Here is a 21,303-nt window from a genome sequence, read left to right as displayed (position 1 = left end):
CAACCATTCATTTTAGAAAATAAGTACTACTAATCTTGGTGATCAGCTAAGCTGAAAAAGTTAATTCTTAATGTTATCAAAATAGAAAAACACAGCTGAATGGTAGGGCATTGTGATATCGGAGTCAATCAGGAAATTGAAGATTTACCAGATCAAATAATTCTATGATGTGGAATTTATAACAGTATTTTAATTTATTTCACAAATAATCCCAGATCCTCTGCTTGGTAACATATAGAAAATGGTATGAAAGGCAATGTGCACATTTTTATACATCATTAAATAAAAACTATATTGTATTATTCTTAATAGTACTTATCACACTCTGTATGTATCTGGTACTTAAATATTAAATATCGTAAAAAATACTATCATTCAGCTAATCCTTCTTTCCTTCAAGAGAAATGCTCCCCGAGCCTTGTCCGCAGCCTCGTCTTCTAAAACTAAACACATCCACATCACCTCCAACCAACTTCTCCTCTAAACTTTCATAATGTTATTGAAGACATAGTATTTTCTCAGAACATTCAGGCTCAATCACTTGGAGCCAGTTTTTAATTTTCCTTTAACTACGTCGTGTAAGTTTTGGAGAATCTGTCCTCCAACTTCTCGCTCATATGTATCCTTCCTTTTGATTCTTATACTATTCAAGGCCCTAGTTACTTCTCATCTCGTATCAGTTCCTCCTTATTCTCCCTACTCTGTCATACTCATAGACCCAGAGAGTCTGAAAGCTCTAATGGCTGTCTTTTCTTACGCGAAATGAAAAAGCCAACATGTGCCTCTTGAATTGCTACTGAAAGCCATGCACCACGCTGGACTTAGAGCTATAAGGATGGGCCGTAAGAGAAGCTTTCTCTTCACTTCAGTGCGTTGCTGTTGATGTAGCTCAGCCACACTCTTGCATTGCCTTTTAATGCCTTTTGCATTTCTGCTAACGTCGTCACTTGCTTAATATGCTGATACCCTTCTCACATTTCAAATTCCATTTCACGAGAGATTATCTAGATAATCTGGTCGATATTTTCTCTACTTGTCCAGTGCTTTGCAACAACCTACCTCTTAGGACACTGCCCAGCATGAAGAAGAGCTGCCCTTTGACTGGTGGCCACTGCTTTAATCCCCTCTGAGAACAGGAGGAAATACAAGGTTCATGACTGGACCTCTGGGCTTAATGAATTGCCCCAGCTTAATCCTTGAGCTGGTCAGTTTCCTTCAGTGCACAGCTAGTGTGCTTACAGGGAACCTGCTGTCCTAACAGGAGAATGACAGTGCCATTTACGAAATCTAGGGAAAAAAAAGAAGACACGTTCATTTCGAGGTGCTTTAGGAATATTTGAGATGAGTAACCCATTATGTAGTTGAAACATGGATCTGGAGCTCAGAAGAGGAATACGGACATACAAATGGAAGAAACACATTTGAGAATCACAAGGATGTCAGTGATGACTGGCGCTGAATGTAAAGGATATTGATCCATGCAGCCATAGAGGGTGTCTTGAATATCGAGTCAATAATGTAACCCTGGGGAATATCAGAAAAACAACAGCCCATGAGGAGAGTGGAAAGAATCAGAACAGTATGAGAAAAGCAAGACTTACTTTTGTCGTGGACATCCTGAGTGTGAGCAAGTCTTGTGGAAGAGTTTCCCGTTTTAGTTTTTCTATCTTCTTTTTCCTTTTTGTATTTCCAGTACATGTTCCAATACCTGAGTCACCTGGACTTCTAACCATTACCCAGTCATTTCTCTTGCTTCCTGCAACCTGTGCTTCCCTCGCACCCATAATTCTCTCCTTTGCTTAATCGTGCATGGCACAGTCCAGATCTGAACTTATGTTTTGAGCTTACTTTCTTTTCCGTGTGATTATTTGTATACTTTTTCTAATTCCTTCACGAAGTTTTTACTTCTCTTGAGAACCCAGTGTTTAGTTGTTCTACTTCTTATTTTGCTGGTACTTATTAAGTGTTCAAAATCTATTTTTCGGTTGACAGCAGTATCATTCATTCTGCCTAAGTCATCTTTTGCCTCTCCCACTTTTCCTCTCTACTCTTACTTGCCTGTCTCCTAGTAGGAAAAAAAAACTCTTTGAAGTGTAAACACATGACACCTTTCCGAGAAAGAGAGAAAGAAAAAAAGCAAGTCTTCTTAGGCTGAAGTTTGACAGTAATATGAGTGGTGAAATTTCATTTTCTTACATAGATTAGTTGCAGAAAGGTTTGGCAAGGAAAGTAAACACTTTCCATGTCCCTTGTAAATCTAGTGTTACATGTTATTGAAGCATGTTTATAATCAGGATTCCACTTTTTCAGATATAAACAATGCACGCTAAAATTAATGAGAAAAAGTAAAATTAACATTTTGAACTATCCCACATTTTTGTCATGTGCATGATCAAGAGTTGAAATTATTATAGTAACTTATAATGAACTTTCTAACACTTTCGAAAGTTTTATTTAGAGAAATACTTCTGAGTGAGGCTTTAGTACATTTTTAGGACCTTATGGCTTTCTCTTTCTCTTTTTTTTTATTTTTTATTTGCTAGAGATAGGATTCCCTATTCCCAACAATAGCTTGAAGAACAAGATGACAATTAATTTCAGTGTGTGTGTGTGTGTGTGTGTGTGTGAGAGAGAGAGAGAGAGAGAGAGAGAGAGAGAGAGAGAGAGAGAGAGAGAGAGGAGAGAGCGTGAGCACGCGCTTGAGCAAGCGCAAGCAGAATAGCTGACCATATAAACTTCCCTTAACAACAGGCTCTCAGCTGTTAACATTGTATTTTCCAATATCTGCCTGGGCTGCATCATTTAATTTTGTTTTGTTTGCAATAGCATATATCCAATCTTTAACAAATTCTTCCAGTTGTTTCTTTCTGCTCTTGGCATTATAATCAATTAAGGTTTTCTATTGAACTGTTTCCTAATTTTCCTTCATCCATCTTCACACCATAAAGAATGAAATATATGACTAGGCGAAAGCTCATGTTTATTTGTGTATACCTTGTTTTATTCCTTGTAGTTGAAGCAGGTCTTTTGCTTTTCTTTGTCTTAGGTTCCCTTATCTCAGCCTGAACTTCCCCAGCTTTGCCTACTTAGCGGTGTTTCCTTTAATCCCAGGCAAGCCAAAAAGCAAATTTCAGAGTATTCACAACCACAAATAAACCATCTAGTGCCTATCAGGCCATTTCGTGATGTCATTTCATCAGTATATCCTTAATGGCTCCATGCGATAACCGATGTTATCGCTGAGCACCAATCACTTGAATCGTCCGTTAAGGGCCACACGTAATTTTAGTGATTGCGGTTCCTGTCCAGATAACTGAAGGTTAGCTGGCTGGCTCAGCATCACAGCTCAGATTCCCTATCACTTCTTTATTACATATATTCTCACACGTATCTCAACACAATCTTTATATGCCAGCAACTGAGAAATCCTAGTTGTCAGTCTCTTCACGGGTTGATTAGAGTTGTTACTGGCAGTCAGCATTCAAGTGTCTTAAAATCCATCGCCACATATCTTGATGTATTTTAATTATAGCCCGCGTGCATGAAGAAGGACTGTTTGATTTTTATGAGAAATCATATATTGTCTGTATCAAAATGACCTTGTGCTAGAAGAGAAAGAATGGAAGTAAGGATATAGAATATAAGAATTGAAGAGGCCAATCCGTGAAATGTCTTCTAAATATTTGTTACTCTGTGAAGTATGACATACATTTTTAAAGTCCTGGTTTCTATTTGTGTCCTTAACTAATAAAAATAGTTTGAGAGATGCCATATGTTTATCTTTCTGCCCAGTCATAAGGAACATCACAGACAGAGGTGACCCTGAGCCAGACCGAGAATCGGGGGCTTCCTTTTCACTTCCCCTGTAATAAAATCCTCAGGATAGCATTTCCTATGCCAATAAGATGACCTTTCTTCCTTCCTGAGTCTTTCTAGAGCATTAAAGACTGTACCCAAGGGAATTTGGTTAAAAGGGGTAAGAAAATCCTTTTGGTTTTTTTTTTTCTTGTCTATTTTTGAGATTACCTTGATCATGTTTTGTTTCACCTTTTTCATTTTCTGCTTCTGTCATATCTTTGATACAGCCCCAGAGTCATGTGGGAATCGATGCAATAAACTAAACAGCCTTAAAATTCCTGATGGTAAAGCGTGCCATTTTATAACTTCACCTCTAAAGAAAAAAGACTCTTCTTAAAATCAGAAGAAAATAATTCTAATCTCATTCCTATACAGATTGATAGTGCCAGTGCGTTTAAAGAATATCATGCTTGGAAAAGAGAGCACGTTTTATAAAATGCCTAGGTGTCAAAGAACTCAAGTAAAAGACGTTGGTTTTGGAGACTTGGGGAAAATGGCAGAATTCGCCCTTTGTCTTTTCCAAGCATTCTTGTTTTTGCAGTGTTGTCAATAGGGTTTGGCATTCCACGTGGTAAGTTCATATAGGCACCCATTGAAGGTTTTAAAGAGTTTTCCAGACTAGGGCAGAGTTTAAGAAATAACGTGAATGTAAATAGATGCACATTAGATGATTGATTTCATAAAACGGTGGTGTTTCTAAAGTGATAGAAAGCAGTTATATAGTGAAAATCAGTATGTTTTTTTCTCCCTACTTGCATCATTTAAAATGTTTGAATATTAAGGTTATTAGAGGGGGAAAAGGTTTTAATTATCTTTCAAATAAAGATTTTTATTTTCTGAGATAAAAAAATTTAGAGAGATCACTGCAAAGGATTATGGAACATTTTAGTCACCAGGTAGTTTTTAAAATTATTATTGTTATTGTTATTCAAAGTGATAAAAATCTTTGTGGAGGAAAAATATTATACTTCTTGTTTGCAAACATTATATATATACATATATGCATTTTTTTAAGAAGTAAAAATTATCTGTATTCCTAGAACTTGGAAATAACTTTTTAAATTTGGTTGCATATGCTTATATATATCATAGATAGACAGATAGATCAGTAAATAGATAGACGGACTGATTGACTTAGGGAGAATTGCAGAATTTAGATAATTGTAGATAGGTAGGTAGATGGAAGGGCAGATAGAAAGGATACATTTGCATACATATATAATATTTTTAACAAAATCGTGCTCCTATTAGGCATACTCTTTTTAGCTGATTTTTTTTCAGTGTTATGTCATTCTGAGTCACTCTTTGCAGATCTCCCCATTCAAAAAATATAACGCACTTGCCGCCCTGGCCCCTGCCCTCTTTCTCCAGGACTCCATGCCTGGTTGAGCATCTGTCAGCGTCTCTTCCCTGACCAGCTACTATGAGGCTGTAACCAGACCTCAGCATTGACAGTAGCATAGATTGCTGCTTCCCCATTCATCAGAAAGACAATGCTGCCTTACAGGGCTCCATCCCAAGACCTAGGGACTCACGGGCTCACCTTTGGTGGCTGTGGTCATCCAGCATGGGGACAGAGGTGTTAGCTCTTGATACTACCGGGGAAAGGAGCACTGTCATAGTCCAGGGCTCTGAGTTCGGTCTCTGAGGTGGAGATTGTATCAGGGAGGCTCAGAAGAGGGAGCTGCAGGGCCGGTTCTACCTGGGAGGCTATGAGGTGATGAGTGGAGAGACTGATGGTTCCCTGTGAGCGGCAGGAGCCAGAAGAGCTCCCCAATCACCTGGAATCCTTCCAGCTAAGAACGGTTTGGGGGTGGAGCACCAGACACTTTAGCACTTATGTTATTAACCTGGCATAACCTAATAGGAGTTTGTGCCAGAGTCTTTGGCGTGGCTTTTACTTTGAACATATTCATTGATTTTTCTTCCTCCCTTTAGAGGAACCTGGGAGAAAAAACTATCATATTGCCAGGAACTGTTACGAAGAGTAGAGACCATGCTGGCAGATGGTTGAAATCATCCATCCATCCATTCATCCATTCATTCACTCAGCAAATATTTTGTGAGCCTGTGCCATGTGTCATGCTCTTAACTAGGCACAAGGAATCAAAGATGCATTCTGTTGCCAGCTGAATCTCCTTGACGCTTGGAACAGCAGGTGTGCTTTGTTATATCCTGAAGTCAGTTGCTAGCGGAGCCAAGAACATTAAATATAAAGGGAAGTTTAGGAGATATCTGGAAATAGCATTGCTGTAGTCTGCAAAACCCACTGACACGAAATGCTCATTTAAGTATGTGAATATTGGGAATCCGGGGCACACGTAAATAAAGAATCCACCTGATACATTTCAAAAACTGCCTTCTGAACTATTTAATTAACAACCTATGAAAAATATACTCTTGAGACCTAAGTGGATAATAGATGTCACCTCTCTTCTATAAAAATGCTATGCTACCTGTAAAACTTAATTTTAAAATGAACAGTCAGCACTTGGCACGAGCTGTCTCTCTCGAAGTTTCACCCATCCTGGTTTGACACAGATAATAAAGAAGGGCAGCATTTACCCTCGTGGCTGCCACGGACAGTTTTATTTATCGTTGGATCATAAGGTGTAGTGTTGTCTCCTGGGTATGAAAATTGATTGACAGGGCAGATGGTCTTTATTGTTCCTAAAGTTCTCTTTAGTAAACGACACACTAATTCTTTAATGCTTTCATCTATCTAACCCTCCCTGTGCAATTAAAATTGGGTGACACATTTTTATGGTCACCGAACGAGCATAAATTGGCATTAATTAGGGGTATTGTAAGGTAATTCCCTATTCAAGAAGGTACGTGCAGCCGGGAGGAGCACAGGACTGCTAATAAAGTTCTCAAAATCACCTCTAACGCTCATGCAGTAAAGAGGTTATGCTCCTGTCTTCATAGGGTAGGCTTTGCAGGGGGGAAAAAAAAGGTTGAATTTTTATACTAATCTTATGTGTTCAGACATTCATCGTCTGTCTTCCCCCTAACTCCACCCTCCCCAACCCCCACCACCTGATCCTGAAATAACATAGGTCTTTGGTAAGAAACACAGACAAGCTCTTTGGATTAATCAATTCTTTAGTTAATCAATAGAAGACATGCCTTCTAGGCTTGCATTCAGGGTACTAGAGTCTGAGGATTCTTATGCTGAGCACAATGGCTTCAATGAGCCATTAGGTGAAAAACCACAATGAGGCATTTAAAAAGCTTTGCGATTAGATCAGAGGCAAACTGTTGACCTTAGCAGACTCCCTCCTCCCAGTATCCAAGGTATCAATGTAAACCGTTGCTGTCGGATGGGCAAAAATGATTTCTACCTTTTAACATTCTCGTGGTCCTATGAAATGAAAATGGCTGACCTCCCTGATACTCACTCCATGCATCGATAATGGCAAAAGGAAATTCATATGTTGAATAAAATGCTTATGTTCCCAAATGTAAACCAGTGGGTGGGCTGTGGAAGACTATCAGAGAAGAAGAGAAAGTGTAGGGCAAGGCCTAGCAGGCTGGGTTAGCTCAGTGTGCCCCGGCCCTGGCCCACTTACACTGTGACTCGGTTTCCAAATTGATAAAATAGAAGCATCACTTGCCACAGAAGCCAGTGATATCATTTTTAAAACAAAGGACTACATGCACTTATTTATTCAACAAACGTTTATTGAGCGCCTGTAGGGTGCTGTGGGGCAGGAAGACTCTTTACCCTTCTAGGTTCTTCCAGGTGGTCTAATAATCAAATCCACATGAGACAGATTGAAAAGAGAAAATGACCAAATCTAATTACATATGTCTGCACGGTAACCCCACATACATGAGAGTCAGACCGGACATGCATGAGAGGTTCAGGGATGAAGTTACAGGAGCTGTAAGTGGGGGCTTCAGAGGGGAGGGACGTCGCAGGGCGGATGAGATGAACAACAGATGTTCCGTAATTAGAAGTTTGCCCTGTGGTATAGGTGGGTCGTAAAAAGTTGTCTCTGGTAATGACTCTTATTAAGGGCAAAACTCCAAATTCATATTCTTTAAGGGAAAGCTAAAAATTTCCCATTAGCCTCTAGAATCTCCATTTCCTTCAGCTTAGAATAATTCATATACCAAAGTGGCACGTGTGGGGAGTCCCGTTCTGAACCCTTCAGTGCCAAATGCTGTTCTTGACACCCACACCCTACATTAGAGCAGACGGAGCAAGGAAGAGATGTCAGGTGTGTGTTCGGACAGGCTTTGCCTTCCGGTCGTGCCCAGACCTGAGGAAAATCACTGCCTCTTCTCACTCGCTTTTTCTGCTCATGTCTCTGTGCCCACACTCCCCCGTTAGTGGAACGATGAGCAGTCAGCAGCATTTAGATACCGTTTTCTCAAACTCTTCCCTTTCAAAGCTATGCAAATTGTGTAAGTATAGAATCCAAGTTTTGGAAATGGGAGAGGTGATTGGTGTGGCTGCTTGGTTCTCCTTTACAAAAATCGAGTGTCATCTGTTCTCTATGGTCATTTTTTTCTATCTCAGCAAGTAGGAGAGAGATTAAATACTTTTTCTCAGCTGCTACCTTCTTGAGTTTGAATAATAAACAAATCTCTCATTTAAAGCAGTGAATCGGGACTATTTAATGTGTGTTCATTCCATAGACACCCCTAATCTCGTGCCATAGAATGTTTTTCATTATCTAGTAGTCTTACGTAGATGCTAAATGCTGATTTCAAGGTTTGTCCCTCAAAATGAAGTTCTCATACATAAAAGGAATCTCTGCGCTTTTAAATTTTTCATTCTGTCCACTTTTCAAATCATCTGGTTTAGTGGAGCTCTTGTAACTCTTTGATACAATTTTCATCACTTGTAACCTTTATATCTTTTAGAATTTTTTGCATGATGCTTAGTTCTTACCTTGTCAACAAGAAATAGCACTGCTGGTTTCTGCTGCCGAATATTCTACATTAAAATTCACGATATTTAATGTTACTTAGGAAAGAAATTGGCACAACATCTCTATGGTGCATCTGCTGGGTATGGCTGTCAGTTATTATAAGAGGGTTTCTAACAAATGACACACCAATGCCTTGACTTTCAAAGCCCTTATGCAGAGTGTCAATCATTTACTCTCTGCCTGTTCAAATGAGCATTCTTCCAAGAGCACCTTTAAGGAGTGTGTCTGCCCTGACTTTAAATCAAAAATTCTTTCTGGCCCAGTTTTATCTTGTGGAAAATCTTCACTGTAATGGAAATGTGAAAGGGCAGAAATGACCCATTTGGAGTAATAACGAAGCGCTTTTTAATACTAATGTTTAGTATTCTTTGTTGTAAATTCAGAACTTCATTGTTCTTTCTCATACTGTCCCCTCCAACATGTCCTGCTTTCTCAATATTCTGTTAGTTGCGAATAATTGTTTACATTGAGAGCCTGTGTCAAATTGAGCAACTTTCACCTTTGAAGTTAAAAATGGAAACATATAAGGAACAGTAATAAGCAGGAGTTATAATATGTGTTATTTAGCAGCCCTGAAAATTATTTGATTCACCATGTTTCCAAAACAAATCAGACGATAGCCATAATCGTTTACGGTCCACATTCCATGGCGTGTTAGCAATGATTACTAGAGTCCGAATACAAATTTGGACTTTGATTGGGAAAGTAGGTTTTAATTTTAGAAAACTATTTCTGGAAATAAATCAATTAATACTGTAAAATAGGAAGCATGCTGTATTAAAAAAAAAAAAACATATGTTTACTCTTACTCTCCGTTAATTGACTAGCATTGAGCAAATACATTTCATTTCAAATAATGAATAATTTATATACTAATTTTGTATCTTAAAGAAGTAAATAATTTTTGAAATTAAAGACACACTTATTATTTTCCCTTCTTTCATTCCTTCCACAGACATCGATTCAATGCCTACTATGAGCTCAGTATTAGAAATGTATGGACTCGTGCCCTGGATCTTATCAGAGACATAAACAGAAACGATGTTAAACACCAAACACCATCGTTAATAGCTTTCCTTATATCTTTTTCTTTCCTGGAGGTGAATTGAAGGTGGTTTGGATAATTCAGACATAAAAGTTAAATGTTCTACCTAGTAGAACAACAAGCGATAGTTTCCTGCAAATATACCGTCTCGTCTTATTGTCCCCACGGTGCACATCGGCGCTCCTAGGTACTCTTCATCAAATCTATACTCTTTCATTTAGTTGGATCACTAGGCAGTAAACTTGTTGACCTCATTGTCTTCTATATTGTCTGCCTCTCGGTAAATATTGGATAATAAGGAAAGAGTAAACCAAAACAACGTATGATGAGGTTCAGGAAGTACGACCTCCGATATGGCACCTTGACATTCGAATATCTTCAGCTGAAGGGGCTGAGAAAAAGATGGAAGCGAAAAGGTCGCTCTGCCCTCCCCACTCCTGTTCCCACTCTGAGCCTTCTTCCCTGAAAGCAGGAAGTGAACCTCTATGTGAAAGACACCCTCCCCATACCTGGCATGGAGAAAAAAGCCTTATCAGCAGAAGGGGAATTTAGGGCCCAGAAGGCTGTATAAACAAACCTTGTTAGGCGAACCGTTGCCTTCGTAGTTACTTCTATACCATTTACTACCCAAGGCTTTTGTCTTGTCAGTTCTATACAAACGTATTGTGTCTTTGTCTAAAAGGTATAATGCCTTTGTTTTCTTGTGATAGCTGGCCCCCACTGCGTACATGGAAAAATGCAATGAGATATGTATGCTTTTGTCTTGTTAATATCTCTTTGTCAGTTTAATTTTCACACTCAGCCAGCGACCCTAAGAGAGTCAAGGAAAACCTTTTTCTGCCCTGCACTGTTCTATAATCACTAAATGTAACCTTTTAATAAGATAACTCATACTTCTGAATTTTCTGGATCTAAGATCCCAATTAAGAGTACCAGACTCCCACAAGAACTGTTCTTTACTTGCAAAAGTATTAACAGCAACAACAACACTTAAAAAGGAAGCCTTCAGCCAAACTTTGTGGACTCAATAGATTAAATACAATCTGGAAAACACGTTTTTGCCTTCTTATTTAAACCAACCCTCTAAACCTCATAGGTTTGGCTTTCACTAATGTTTGTTGCTTTTCCTTGGTGACAAGCACAAGTACCTCTTCAGAAATCATTAAGTATGCTTTCAGAATGTATTAGGAAAATAACTATTTATTTACAGGTATTTCTGAGAGAATGATTGAGCAGAGAAGGGAATAGAAGGAATTGGGCATCTCTTGCCAGAATATCTAACAGCTTGAACTTCATGAAAAAAAAATATATATATATGTAAAATATAAGTAAAAAAATAAGTAAATATATATACATATATATATATATGTATGTATATATATTTATAGTGGAAACAATCTTTTCCATCCTTAGACATCTGCCCCAGAAATGAACAAAAACTCCCTTAATTTAACCGAGAGAAGGTAGCTTAATTATGCAAATCAACAGGAGATTGACCCTGCCGTGGATTTTTAATAATAAACTAATTGCCCAATAAGGAAATCAAATTAGACTTTAGTGGCAAATTTCTGTTTGAGTGTGCTGGGAGTTACAGAATCAACTCTGTTATACAGTAATGGTCCTGGAGCTGATATTTAGTTTGCCAGATGACGGTACCAGTCTCTCTTTTGGCATGTGTTCTCTTAAGTGCTGACTTTTAAAATTTCACTTAAGTCCACCTCAGCCCTTTTCTAACGATCTCTAAAATGAATCTCAGTTGTCTCGTCTGCTTGTTTACAAGACTACACAACAGTGACAATTGGTTAACCATGAAAGCCTAGTGAGGCTTTTTCCCTTAAGCATTAGTAAGTAAAATATTTTCTTCTGTAGTCAGAGTGACACACAGCAAAAGGGGTCATTTTCTTGGTGGGTTTTTATCATGGAAGAGCTACTTGGAACTTTGAATAACTTGCAGGGTACAAAGCTCTTTTCAGACATGTTTCTATAAAATATACATTTTTTCTCTTATTCTTTACTTCAAGAATCTTAGAGAACAGATCAAAATAATTTTAGATAGAAGAACATCTTGACTTCTTAATGACAAAAATATATTTTTTCTCTTCCTGTAAAATCAAGACAATAAGTGGAGAGAAAAACTTAAACCTAGATTTATAACTGGAGAAATTTCCAGACTTACTAAGAAAATATACTGAAGAGGGAGGAGAGAATTTTCTTTTACTAAATTGCTCCCACTTTACCATGACTCTTTTCTTTAAAAAATGGATCTTCCATCTTCGGACGTGGCTAAGCATCGGAAGTTAGCTGACTTTATAAATTTGTTATTATTCAACAAGTATTTATTGGAGCCGACTATTAACAAAAAAAAACACAACAGGTCCAGAAAGGAGTCACTTGTTCTAAGCCCACATCAGTAAACCAAGTCTCAGGTGCAGTTCAGCCTCTCTCAGGAATGTGACCTGTAACCAGTCAATCCGGAATTTCCTGATACATATTGGTGAGGTCATCTTCATGATAGAACTCTGACCTTCCCCCGAAGAAAGGTGACTTTGCTGGAAACAATCCCTTTCTTGTCAGAAAACTTCCTTTTCCGCTCCTTCCTGTCTATAAAAGCCTCCTGTTTGGCATAGTTCCTTGGAGGACCCCTCTCTCTGCTGCTTGAGGTGCTGCCTGATTCATGAATTATCGAATAAAGCCAATTAGATCTTCAGATCTACTCAGTTGAATTTTTTTTTTTTAACACTTTTTAGTTGAAAGGCATAATATTAGGCAGAGGGGATCAGAACGGAGTTAGAGAAAGGAAACAAATAAGTTTGCTGAAGTCACAGAGGTTACGAGTTGGCAGAGAAGACATACTTCCATAGGGACTTAACTTTCTAAGCGAATTAGATAAAATTTCAGACCTGAAGATTTGTAGATATTTGCTAGATAAAGGGTATGAGGGAGACATTTCACTTTGAGGGAACGCCATATGTTAAAGCTCTGAGGCTGAAGCCAGCAACTACACGCTGAAGAAACAGACGAGTCCTTTGTGGCTGGTATACACGGTGCAAGGATGAATAGCAAGATGTAAGGCTAACAGACCCTGGAGAAGTGAGATCGCACATGACCTTGGAATGCCAAAATGTGTCTTTAAGCATGGCTCGGTATGACTAAAATGTATTTCAATTTCAGAAAATATCTTTAAGTATTCATATTTGAAAGTAATTTTTGAATAAAAAATGATTACATTAATTGTTCTTATTTTCCAGAGCTACGCTTTTTTTTTTTCCCCCAGAATATTTGTTCAAAGCAAAGGCTAGGGGGTCCACTCAGCCTTCAAAGTCCATCATTTCCATAGTCTTTCTTTGACTTAGAATGTTATGAGAAGACACTTTACTTTCCCAGTGATTTCTTACTCAGTTTGCCCAGCTGGCACTGGGAGCTCTGCAAAGGCTGTGACTTTGGAGACAATGGAGTGAGGAGCAGAGTGGACTTTCTTTGAGGCTCAGTTACCTCATCCATAGGAGATGCACTAGAATACCTTCCTTTCAGAGTTATTGTGCAGTTTGATAGTAGTTTAGGTAATGGCCAGCACGTACGATTTCCAAACCCCGTTCCAGAAGCTATTCATGTAAGATGAACTTCTTTTACCCCTACTACAACACTATGAGGTAGGAGTTCCCCCATTTTACAGATAAGTACACAGACAGAGGGAGTCTACATGAATTGTTCCAGATTATACCGTTAGTAAAGAGCAGAGCTGAGATTAGAACTGTTTCACTGTCCTGCTTCTGGCACATAGTAAAATAATAATGATGTACCGTTTCTCATTCAAGATATCCAAAATCTATAAATTTAACTTGTGCACTTTTATTAAAGCTGATGTATTTCAAGTAAACAATCTATTTATTGGCCAATCAGATATTTTGATATATCACTTATGTCTTGTGGCAAATTAGCAAATAACATTAACTGCTAAATCTTTGAGTCGGTAGGGTGAGGTCAGAGCCTCAGTCTATTGTTTTTAATAGACGAGGCTGACAATAAAGGTGTGAGAATCAGGCCCCAAACTTCCCAGAGGATGTTGGAAATCAGATATGAAAATATGAAAAATATACCAGAGTTCTAGTAATTAGTTACTGTAAAAATCATTTTTATTAAATGGAAAAGACAGAGGAAGGAAAACCCTGAGATCTTGGGGTTGCCATGAGGATCAAGTGAATTAATTAAATCTGTAAATCACTTTAAGACAGTATCTGCAGTAGAGGGCGTGTTCAGTAATGTTAACTGTTACTGCTACCTTTTTTGTTACCGAATTTCATCTGTCTCTTTTTGTAAACAGGACCTTTAGTTATTGTGGTCACTGGAGTAATTGTATTTTTTTTGCGTACTCTAATAATGTATGCGTGTGAAAAATCTAGAAACAGTAAATGAAATTTTGCTGTGAGAAAGTGGGGTTCCAAGATGCCCAATCAAAGACTTGCCATAGAAAACGGACAATTATGGCATGAGAGAGGCATGCCCTGTACGGGGTAGGAGACTCGCAGTTAAAGAGAAAAGGAAATGAGTAAAATGAGTCAACCTTGAGATTTCTATTTAAAAGGATTTTTAAAAGGCTTAAATCAAGAAGGGTAAGGGAAAGGAGAAAATGGATGACAGCAAAATTTAGGAAGCTGGAAACAAAGTCGGTCTGCATGGGTAAGTGGCTGTTGGAGGTGGCATAGGCAGCAGGGAAGATTTAGAAGCAAACAAGTTCACGCTGTAGAATGCCAGAAAGTGCAAGAATCAGAAGCACCAATTATTTTAGAAAGTAAGGGTACAGGGGGTTAAAACAGGACTATTTGAAAGTCTATCTCTGAAGTACTTGATGTGTTTCAATTTATTTAAACAGGATTTATACCCGTGTCTGCAAGTTTGGGGATGGATATAAAATTATAATTACATGCAACCATGAGAAAATCCCTTCAAGAAAAGCAAAAAAAAAAAAGTTAAAAGAAAGGTGTTAGTGAATACTAATATTGATATTATAAATACAGATACGAATATATGGAGAGATAAAGTATATGCATGTGTGAGGAGACAAAGAGGATAAAGTTCAATTCCTGTAGTAGGACATCAATCTAACACCTCGAATGAAAACAAAAGAAAAGGAGAGAGGGAGAGAAACAGCCCAGGAAGCCTGTTATTTAGACCCATAAAAGGAGATTCCAGAAGAAACAACCAAAGGAGCTGAAAGTCATTCCCCCTGGGGATCGTGGATCAGCTCAGGGACAGGACGAGAGGGAACAGCTACATTTTATTTTAAGCCTAAGAGAACTATTTGACTGATCTAAAACCATATCTATTTATATCTTTGATAGATACAAAATTGCATTAAAAGAAAAAAGAGTATCCTTGTATATAGTAGGAATGGAAATTCTTACAACAAAGTCAAGTTAAAAGAGGTGTTGACAAGTACCCAAATTAAGGTAAAGAATGGGGTGCATTGTAAATGGTGAAGTGCATTGAGGAATGCAGTCATATGTCAGGGGGCAGGTGGGAGAAAAGTGGGGAAATAAGTTAAACATAAACATTTACCATACTTCTGCTTCTTTAATGCTTCGTGCTTAAAGGGGCTTTAGCATACTCTTAGCTCTTGACAGCCTGTTGATACTGAGGATGCAATAAAGTCATCTAGTTCAATGAGTAGGCCCATATATCAAGTTAAATCCCTTGGCATGTTGAGTTGGTCACAGCTCACGCAGCTTCTATTTCCTGTAAAATTATGGCAGTGATACATGTAGATATATATTTAAACCGTGCCCAAGAGTAAACTTTCTGTTTTATAAGTCAGATAACTTATCATATAATCAGATAGCTGAAAGAGACATTAGAAGTTATCTGGTTCCACCCTTTGTTTGATTCTCGAATTCCCTGCACATTATTCCTATTTAGTGAAGACTGTTTCCACATATCTTAAGTTTTCTCCTAATGACTGTATAAAGATTGATTATTAGATGATCAGTGTACGTGGAAAGATGAACCATGAGTACCGTCAGTAATCCAGAACATGTTTGTACATCACTGATTACAGTGGGATTCCGCACAGATATTTTGACATGGTAAGGTCTTCCTTGACTAGATATAATGTGAACTCAAGGACTTCCCATGGATGTCTTCAGATAGATCCAGGGCTTGTGTTCAGCAAGCGAGAAGGGATGAGGGTCTTGGTCAAGGGTTCGTGGCTTCTCAGATATTCAAAAAGATGTACAAGATTCCATTTTTTAATTGCTAGAAATCAAACAGCTATTAGACAGGCCGAATGGAATTACAAGGGTGGTATAAATGGCTGACGAACATCTAGAAGTTCTTCTATCACGGTTCATCCCGACCTGAGAGTTAGGTAAAGGAAGACCCCCCCCTTTGCCTAACTGTGTGGCTGTGTTCACACACGGAAGTCATAACGGAGGTGGCAGAGGCGGATCCTCAAGAATAAAGAGGTTGATCGTCATTTTTAGTGAACATATTTTTTTAATTGTTATGCAAGTCACGCCTTCATCATCACTTACCAAGGCCACATCCAGCCTGTATCCAGCCTCTCTGATCATGTTTTCCTTCTCTTCAATCAAACATCCATAGACCTTCCCAAAATATAAACTGATAGCATGAAAAAGGAATTTTTGCTTAATATGCTTGCTTCCCCTCCCGAGTGACCTGACATCCACCATGTCTAACTTTTGCCCTGAGACATTAGATATGTACATGCTCTTTCATTTCTGCGTCTTCACATGTTTCAACTCTGTGTCTGAATCGACAAACTCTCTTACCTGCTTTGGAAACTTCTATCTGTGTTTCATGTCTTGACTAAAATATCACCTTTCTGGAAGCCAACTCGGAATAGCCCCATGCAAAAATAGATAATTCCTCCTTTATTATAATACTTATATTTTAACCACATATAAACTTTTTTTAGAGTGTGCTCCTGGGAGTACTAGAAATATCTAACAAGGGTGCTTTCTTTTAATCATGAGTTGTCCAAATCAAAAACTTTTAAGACCATAATTTTTCAAGATCTTTTTCAGTGTTTACCGTCGGCAATGCTTTATTCCATTTTTCTCACTACGTTCGAATTCTGGTAAGTTCTGTTTTATCCAAGGATAATAAATTTAGTGTACCTGTCGACTGGAATGACCTTCAACCTCTTTCATGTATTTCTTTACTAAAATGTCATCTTCGCAGTGGAAACGTCTCAGGTCACCCCCATTTAGAATTGTACCCCGTTTTCCTCTTTCCTGGTTTTTCTTCTTTGTATCTCTCATCTCCAACAAACTATATATATTTTCCTTATTTTCTTTATTGTTGGTCTACCCCTCCACTATTATGTTAGTTTCTAATGAAGATATATTTATCTGTTTTGTAAAGTGTGCCAAGAACAGTGCCTGACACACATAGTAAGCCCTTATTAGTTAAGTTAGCTTTTTATTGTACATACATAGGTTTATTGCAGTGCATTAAAAAAATGTGTGGTCTGCAGTTTCTACCTAAAATGTTTATTGAGATTTTGGAGCATCTGTGGTTCAAGATAGCATTATTTGTGTTGTGCATATCTCTTATGACAATATATAGAGAGATTTGTTTCATATTCAATTAAGAGAATCAAAAATTTTATTTGTTTTTTTAATTAAAAATTTAAAAAAAAATTTTTTTAGGAAAGGCAACCCTTGGTTGACCTCACAGGTTGCAAGGACCTTGTCAGCTTACAATCCCTTATTTTTTAGTTTTTATTTTTTATGCCTACAGCACCTGGTCTTCCTGGGCGGTCTCCCATGCAAGTACTAACCAGGCCCGACCCTGCTTAGCTTCTGAGATTGGAGGGGATCAGGCTTGTTCAGGGTGGCATGACCGTAGATGAGAATCAAATATTTAATACAGAAGTTTAACTCACTCATATTATTGCCTCTAAACCTTTTAAAAATATATATGCCCTCATCTACCACATTGGGATTGTGTTAATTTATACAAGAGCTTCATATTCCATAAAAATTATCTTATTAAAATAAAATATTTATATATCATGACTTCTACTATTATTTTTATAACATTAATGGTAAGTTATTTATAATCATCTCATAAAATTATTAGTCTCATTAATTTAATCGGTACCCATATTCACTTTAATCCTTGTTAATATGGGCACCTCATTATGGCATTCTTGATTTTGAGATGACTATTTTTGGCTATAGGCATGAGTAACTTTCTGAAGAATTTATAAAATTGGCACATTTTGAGTGGCTTAATTAAGAAAGTTTTCTGTTGACTTCAGAACTAAATGATAATAAGCTGGCTCCGTACAGCGTTTTGCGTTATAATATTTGACCTCAAATTCTATGGGCCCGAAATAATATGCAACTGTTAAAAAGAATGAAAAAAATATGTAGGGTCTAATATAGCAAAACCAACTGCTAACATAGGAAATTTATATTTAGAAAGTACGAAGTAACACATACAGAATAATAGAAGTTGAGATGGTAATTTTAAAGTGCTTAGAACAGTGTTCGGTGTGTAGCAAATGCTATGTAAGCATGTATTAGTGTGTGTACTTTATTGTCTGTCTAGCTTATAGATAGCTATGTACTGTGTTCAGTGGAGGATGCACAAGTAACTGCAAGTATTGATTACCTTCAGGTAAGGGACTAGGAGACGGGAGAGTAGAAGGAACTCGATTTTCATTTATCGTATAACGTACAGTGTGAATTTTTAACATATATACATATTATTTACACCTAAAATGTCTTTAAGAAATAAATGTAAAAAAATCAAGCTAATTCTAGAAATCGAGCTTCCTTCTTTAAAACTCAATAGTCCAGGTAATAGTTATGAGGAAGACTTTATCTTTGTACCCTTGTATGAATTTGACTTTTCTGCTTGTTTACCTGTATATGTTTTCCTTAATTTTGAAGTTTTTATAAGGCCATGTTCTACCTGACTTTTTTAAAACTTGGCTTTAATCATATTAAAATACTTTATCTGGTAAACTTGAATTTCTTCAGGTCACAGAAATTTTCTTCCATGTTTCCTGTTGTATAATTGATCATTGCTTCTCTTCGATTTTCACATTTTTCCTTTGGGAGCACACGTGTTTTATGGTTTGGAACACCAGCCTAAGTCCACCAGAACTGTCACTTATTGTTTTTTCTCGAGGCGCTCACCTCCTTCTTCTTTTCTACCGTATTCTGGGTGGGATGTTGAGCTGTGTATCACCCACACTGAAGATGTGCTTTACACTGCATATTTATGATATTTGAGTAAATACCATATTTTCTCTACTTATAAAAGAATAGTCTATCAAAACTAAGGCCAGATAGATGATATATAAAAAGTATTTACTCAAATATCATAAATATGCAGTACTCTCTGTTCTTCTAAGGTATGTTCGCTACATCACATATTGATATAAGTATCACTGTAACATCCTGTGTGCATTACTGTTTTTCTGAAATCTGTTTTTGGAAATGAGAAAGGGAACCCTTGAATGCTGTTAGTGGGTTATAAAACGGTGCAGCCACTGTGGAAAACAATATTGAGGTTCCTCAAAAAATCAAAAATAGAACTACGCTAAGACCCAGTGATCCCACTCCCGTGTGCACGTACAAAGGAATCGAAATTGGGATCTCGAAGAGATGTCTGCACTCCCATGTTAATCGCGGCACTATTCATAGTAAACAAGATATGGAAACAACCTAAATGTCTATCCGTGGATAAATGTATAAAGAAAACGTGGTGTATACATACAGTGGAATATTAGTCAGCCTTAAAATTGAAGGCAATCCTGCCATATGTGACAAAATGGATAAACTTGGAGGACATTATGAAAAGTAAAATAAGAGACAGCGACAGAAAAGGAACTATTGTATGATTCCACTTGTATGAGCTGTCTAAAATCATCTGACTCATAGAAGCAGAGAATGGAATGATAATTGCCAGGGGGAGATGGGAAGTTGTGGCCAATGGTCTAACATTTCCATTTCATGGGATGAATAAACTGTAGACATCAGCCATGCAAACATAGCACCTACAATTAACCACACTGCATTTTGAACTTGAAAAAATTGTTGAATGCTTTTATCACAAGAAAGAGGGAAACATGAGAAAACTTTTGGAAGTGACGAACATGTTTATTACCTTGATCACAGTGATGGTTTCATGGTCGTATGCCTATGTCTAGACCCATCAAATTATATTCATTCAATAAGCACAATTTTTGTATGTCAATTATACCTCGATAAAGCTGCGAAAAAATGTGTAAATGTCATCAGAATGGAAAATATAAGAGAAATATGGAATGAATAAAATATGGAATGAATAAAATTTGAAGTAAAATTTTAAATACTGAAGTGGCTTGCTGGAGATATAGAATAGCATGTATCAATTCATAAAAAAGGTTAATCAGGCTAGACCTGATTGTCATGTTTAAATACATACAGGAGAAATAATTAGGATGTCCGGGATTTCTTTCAAAATAATTTGAAGTACATGGAGTAGCTTGGGATGTAACTGGAAGATCTAAGATTGAGAATAGCTGGGACAGTAGCTCGGGAAATAAATTTGGCCCTATTTATAGTTCGAGCTGAGTAAGTGATTGTTATATCGACTAGACTTTTCTATGTGACTAAAACACTACATCTTTAAAAGGGGGGAAACATAAATGGAGAAATGTAATTCAAATTACTGAGAAAATGGGATCGAATTTTTAAATAAAAATGAAACAAATTATGTTTCTCTTTTAGTTAGGACCGGTTATATTGCATTAAAACCCACTAGACATCACAGATATTTTTTACCCTTTTCAGTATACTTGATGCATTCAAGGTACAAAGCTTCAAAGATTATTAAGTCACAAGACACACATCTACTGAGAATTTGTAATGTCAGAATAAACACTGGAAGATTTATGGGGAAGGTAGGAATAGAGTGGTTAGATGATGTAGGGGTAATGGAGAAAATGTGATTATACTGGCTGTTTCAGAAGATAATTAGTTAACATGTCTCGAGCATTTATTCTGCAGGTGTGGTTCAAACCATGTTTCCTTCATGAGTCCATTTTATCCTCCCAGTATTCCGGTGAGGCGTGGATTACTGCTGTTTTGTGTATGAGGACAGGAAGACCCAGCACGTTTCAATGACTGGCAAGTTCTAGATTCAAACCAGCATTCTGGCTTCAGTGCTTTGTTCTGAAGCAGGATTTGGTCCTGCCTCTCTCGGGTCACTGCAGTGGAGAGATGTGGTCTGGATTTGTGGTTACATTGTCTTGGTCTCAGAGTCAGGGGTAAACAAACGTACAGCGATATCAAAGATTTCATATACACTCTCCTTTATTTTTGTCTTTCTCTCTTCAAAACTTACACCTGTTTCCCAAATCTACCAAGGGAAAAAAAGTCGTTTTTACAGTGCTTACTGAGGGCCCATTGCTAAGTGGAATTAAATCAGTCACTTGGAGAC

At 37.5% G+C, this 21,303-nt stretch overlaps 1 pseudogene; it reads right to left on the bottom strand.

Annotated features, from left to right (window-relative positions):
* Window positions 1-17,595: 17,595 nt before the first annotated feature.
* On the bottom strand, window positions 17,596-17,714 carry LOC120614579 (uncharacterized; annotated as a pseudogene).
* Window positions 17,715-21,303: the final 3,589 nt, after the last annotated feature.

This window comes from Pteropus medius, unplaced genomic scaffold (genome assembly GCF_902729225.1).
Source record: "Pteropus medius unplaced genomic scaffold, Ma_sr-lr_union100, whole genome shotgun sequence".
Taxonomy (NCBI): domain Eukaryota; kingdom Metazoa; phylum Chordata; class Mammalia; order Chiroptera; family Pteropodidae; genus Pteropus; species Pteropus medius.
Note: the sequence above shows the minus strand (reverse complement) of the source record. Positions and strands in the feature narration are given on the sequence as shown.